The sequence below is a fragment of the Rhopalosiphum maidis genome, chromosome 4 (genome assembly GCF_003676215.2).
Source record: "Rhopalosiphum maidis isolate BTI-1 chromosome 4, ASM367621v3, whole genome shotgun sequence".
Taxonomy (NCBI): domain Eukaryota; kingdom Metazoa; phylum Arthropoda; class Insecta; order Hemiptera; family Aphididae; genus Rhopalosiphum; species Rhopalosiphum maidis.
Window position 1 is genome coordinate 53,154,405 of NC_040880.1, and position 5,905 is coordinate 53,160,309.

At 34.2% G+C, this 5,905-nt stretch overlaps 1 long non-coding RNA gene across 1 annotated transcript; it reads left to right on the forward strand.

Annotated features, from left to right (window-relative positions):
* Window positions 1-561: 561 nt before the first annotated feature.
* LOC113558535 lies at window positions 562-5,618 on the forward strand. Its single transcript, XR_003405653.1, has 4 exons — window positions 562-688; window positions 1,765-1,925; window positions 4,804-4,880; window positions 5,086-5,618. It is a non-coding gene; the product is annotated as an uncharacterized LOC113558535 (long non-coding RNA).
* Window positions 5,619-5,905: the final 287 nt, after the last annotated feature.

A 5,905-nucleotide genomic window follows, 5' to 3' on the forward strand; every position in this document is an offset into this window, starting at 1 on the left:
TCCGGTAAAACCATCGCGAAAGTATTTCCGTTCACCAATCACAGCCGTGTGCATTTGTACGTTTAATAATAAGAAGGAAAAACCGCGAGAAATTCACAACGCGTATCCTATTACATGCGCGGCCAATATAAAATATTATGACGGAATTTGCCCTACGCACGAGTATTATACCGTAATCGTTTGCAGGAATATACATAAAAAAATTGTCCAACTAAACGGTGATTAATTATTATGACCTAGGTACTAACGTAATAATATTATAACACAGCGCTCGAGGGTCGGAAAGAAAAATAAATAAAAAACATGTTAAAATGAATCTTCCGCGCACGGCCGAATGATTTACGCGTTAGCCTTAGCAAGGCGGGAAACGTCAACCGACATCCCACCAGTGTCGTCGGCACCACAGGTAACCGCGGGTTACCATGGTACGGTACTCAGGTTCGGGGTTATCACCGGAGTATATGACACGATCAGGGAACACGTCATAATTACTATACAGTCTGCGTGTATAGTAGCGACCGGCACGTTCTCGTTTACTATTAACATTATTATTTTGTGAATTTGTGATTCCAATTGTATACTATATATTATTATATACACAGCTAATATTGCACGCGATTAGTAGTAAACCGAAAACAGTGATAGCGATGCATGAAATCCATTCGCAGAAGTCACCGTGACTTATAGAGTGAGTATACGCGTGAAATAATTATAATAATAATAATAATAGTAATAGTAGTAGCATTAAAGGAACGAGTGTATAACTTACCCAGTTCGTAAAGTCTACAGTATGACAACTGCACTTTGAGCAAGTGCATAATAATATAATATACCAACCGAAGTAACCTTATTATTATCGCTACGTATATAATATGTACACCGTCCGGTAGGTTAGGTACGTCGTCGCCGTATGTGAATTTTTTCCGAGTTTACCGTCGTGTCTACACGAAAAATGCAGTGTAATAAAATTGATCGTTTTTCATCAACGCGGACACACACGGTGAACACCCATTTATTCGCTATAGATAATTTTATATATACTTATACGCTACTTGTACGTGCACGGCACATTTGCACCACGGTAGATATATCATATTTTATAAACCACCTAGGTACACACACATATATATATATATACATAATAAATATATGACGATGATTATAACGTGTATTCGACGGATTTTACCGTTTAGATACCGATCTCGACGTCACTCCGGATCGTCGTTCAAAAAACCGTAAAAAATAGATTACGCATCATTAGCTGGCACAATATATGAAGTAGATGAGTATCATCGACGTTATGGAATATAATATGTTTTCGATGTGTATACTTCACTACTTCAGCCATTATCCTGATGCAAGCGGTTGATGACAACAAAATATATTATATTATATTATGTATAATTAACTGACATTTTCAATGATACCTATCTATTTTTTTTCAAGCGAGAATATCTTAAATTATTTAGAAACTCGTGTTTTCTTGCTTAAAATCTCGCGTTGTTCAAAAAGATATGCGAAAAACACTTTATTCGTAAATTAAATATTATTAAATATCCATATAATATATATTATAAATAAATATTAACCAAAAGTTTTAAATACATTAAAGCTTGTGAAAAATATTATGCGTGTAGATAAATAATACAAAAATCATGGAGTTAAAAGAGATTAAAAATGTTTATACCTAGTTGTTTGCACACAACAATTGTTTGCACGTTACATAATGCAACGCAATTAATACGATGAATAACCTGTTCACAGCCAATAATAATATGTATAAGATCATTCAAGTAGAAAAATCGTGCCTGTCTTTTCATTCCAGCCATTGCCCATTAGATACAATGAAAAACATGTCTTCGCAATTGTATGTACAATGTGATAACCTATATGATGGATAATATACAAGATCTGGAACTACAACGGTGAGTATCACACCCGAATAAATTTATATTTAATTATGTTTTCAGTAGGTGTTAAGTTTTTATGATTTTCCTGTATAGTAGTAAATATAGTAGGTATAGCTTATTGTACTTCGAGTGATGATACAATTTCACTATTTGTGTATATGTAACTATAAACCACTAAACACTCAAATCTTGCCAAGTAGCAGATAATAACCAACAATAATATATAATATCACGTAAGATATGTAAATACACAATATTATTGGTTTTCGCAAACATTGAGCTCACCTATAATATATCATGTAGATCATCAGCGTAGCTGGAGCTCAATCCAGAGGGAGGGGCTATTTAAAAATTGTAATACACCATATATTATTGTGAAGAATTCGACTTTTTTCAATAATTATTTTATTATATCAATGTAGGCTATAACCGTGATTAAAACATCACCAATAAAAAATGCCAAGAAGGGCATACACCCATAGTTACCCCCTCAGCAATACAACTGCCCTGCGGTTAGTTTATTTCATGATATAAAAAATATGGTATATTATTGTAAAGGTCTAGATTTGGTTCAAGACTGCGCAATACGTTACTTGTTTATCAATATTATTAATATAAAATATTATCGTACTGTCATTGAACTATATTATTACTATGTACGCTACTAAAAAATCTGACCATCAAAAAATGACGATCATACTTTGTTGCTTACTATAGGATAGTATTTGCTCTCACAAATCGCGTTTTAACAACATACATATTCAATTAAAATTGCACAGCAAAAATACCAAAAAACACATATCTCAATATCTGACGTCAACTATGCGCCCACAACTGCTTATGAAGCGCTTCATAATGCGCGTTCGCGTAAGTGCGCTTCTAAATTTTCAATGCTATACCGTGTTTTTTGTTTATAAATTCAATCGTTATGGAAAAAAAAAGGTAATTTAATTAAAAAAAACTGTCAATCGCCTCGTGTGTAGCGAGCAGGTCAATACACTGCCGCGTGCGTTTAAATATACCGGACACTCTCTCTCACACATACACACACACTCACCAAAACCAGTATATGTATATGTGTATAATATTATTATTATGGTGGCAATGAGCAGTGTGGGTACAGATATATTATGTATAGGTACTGCAGGCGGAGTCGACCGTTTTTCATTTTAAACGAGATAAATAATAATAACTTAATGGGTTTCAAGCCGTGGAGAGAGGTATATTAATATCTGTGTGTATTATACCTGTATACTATTATTTTTATTTTATTATATTCTGTCTAATCGGTGACTAAGTAGGAATTCTCACGGTAAAGACAAAATAACCAAAATCACCACTATACCTAATATAGTATACCATAATATTATATAGGTGTAATAACGCTACAATTAGCAAATTTTTTTACGCTAAACGATGCACGATTTTTGTAGATTGTATGGGTATGCGTGACGCTGTGACTCAGTTTAAAAAATTGAAAAATTAATTATTATCGCATTGGTCGTGGTCAACACGAAACGACATGCTGGGATAACGATAACGTCCGCTGCTGCACCGTCTGCAAACGTCCGAACAGCGTTCGCCATACCACAGCACGGAAATCGGCTTTCTGATATATTAAAAAAAAAAACTCGCTGCACTTACGACGATAAACACGTGCACATGTCAAAGTTCTTCGGATGAAAATCCGATGATAACGTGTGTGTGTAGGGTCCGGATGCCGGTATAAAAATGCCAGTACAAATACGGAAGAACACAAGTACCTATATACGTGTGAAGTTTTATTGCGCTATAAAATCCTTTATCCTAACACGCCCTCTCACCCCCCATTGACTATAATAATATACGCCGCGGGACGAAATAAATAAAATAAGGGAAACGCCATTCTATATTGCATGCCGTGCAGAATATCTTTATATTTTGCTACTAGGAAAACGGACCTTTCACGCGGTCGCGGTTAGAGTACTGTACATGGTTTTATATATTTATATAATATATTATATGCCATCATAAATAATATATTATTATATACTAGATATATACGAGTATGGTTTTATTTTATTTGAAATTCGACCGTTGTGCGAGTTTACCAATTCTCGTAAAATACGTACGTATAATAATGTATACCGAGCGTGCGCAAAGATAACTGTTATGCGAAAAATGGTCCACGCGTCGATTCCATCCCCTGGAATAAATTGCAAAACGATTTCAAATTACCATATCGTATTGATTTCGGTAAAAGTCCATATCGTGGAAATTCGAGTGTGTATGGTATTCGTCCGAATATAAACTTGCTCGCAAAACTTCTAAAATATAACCATAATATTATTATTATGTTTCTCGCGTTTGAGGTAGGTAATCATTTAAATTATGCGGATTATACCAAAATGTTTTGAAGGTTCTTAACAAAAATCGTCAGGTAAACAATTGTGCAAGAAAACACGAAGAATTCATCTAAAAAATTTATCTGTTTCGTCATCACGTCTACTTCTGCGAAAAACCTTTTTGCAGACGTTATACACATTATATTTTTTTATATTTTATATAAGTATATCGTTCGGATCGCTTCCGTACCTTCGTCCTTCGACGATTGCGTTTTTTCTTTAGAATAAATGCAGGTTAATAGTGTGCAGTTATGACGAGATGAATACAGGTAAACTTCAATTAAAAACTATCTTGGTTCTAAGGATCATTATTTTCAAAAATCGTACTCAAGAAAGGTAAGTTTATTTTACGTGCACGAGCACTGCGTATATGACACCAGTTTCCAGGTGTGTACTTATGCCTACATGGTTTTTGCATCACCCTGCTACCAACGGCGTGCCTATAAATCGAAACTGATATTATTATGCCTATAGCAATATAGTATAATATAATAATATTCTCGTTACAGATGCCTCTCTGGAGCCGTGGGACGCAGTATCGAACTACAGTAGCTTGATGCCCGCTGCAGCGGTTTACCCACCCGCGGTACGCATTTACAATAGTAATTTATTACGCGGTAGTATACATATTAAACACACACACACACACTAGTGTATTACACACACGGCTTCAACCGATGCCTATGTATAATATTATACATATTATTGGTACCCCACGTCCGATAAAAAATAAAAATAAAATATTTTTTATATTATATATGTACGATATGTGACATGGATTTTTTTTCTAGATCAAGTCACCTGTTTTTCTCAGCAAATACACACATACGTGCATAGATGTTATCGTCAGGCTTTTTTCTTGTTTTAAATAATAATGTCCAATCACTTCTTTAATGGGTACGACTATACGTGCATGATATTATTATTAAGAGAAAATACCATCATAAATGTTGTTTTTTAGTGGTATTTTTTATCGGTAGGCCTTGCGTTTCGAGATACGTCAATGATATCGCGATGGGAAATCGTGATTGATTGTTTCGAAATAAACGGGTGAACACCGAAAAAGACATGTGGTTTGGAGTGAAAACAATTTAACAAAACATTTTAAAGCATAATATACCTAATTATAATTTACCTAACTTGTTTCTCGATTTAAAATTTTTCACAGCGCAACAAAATATAATTTCATATACGGAGCGGGAGTCAACAAATGCCGATTCATCAAAAATTGATAATTAAATTGTCGACGGCGACGATAATTACGGAGCGATCGGGCAGTCGTGGTGTGTTACGGCCGACATCTGTCTTATTTTAATATCTTTAATTATTTCGTTGTGCTATTATATATTTATTTTATTTCGATTAATATAACTTTTGTTTTTATTCTCATATCGATGTACGCACCAAAACTTTTGTGGCGAGGAAACACTTTAGTAGAAAATAGCAAGACACTATAATATTTTATTACTCTTCCAGTACTCGTTATCGTGGTCAGTTGATAAAAAGTACGATTTTGTCCAGGTTAAAGAGATCTCACTCTTAAACATCCAGTTCTCGTTATCGTGGTCAGTTATTTGAGAGTAAAGCAACCTTAGAGTTATAACGTATAAA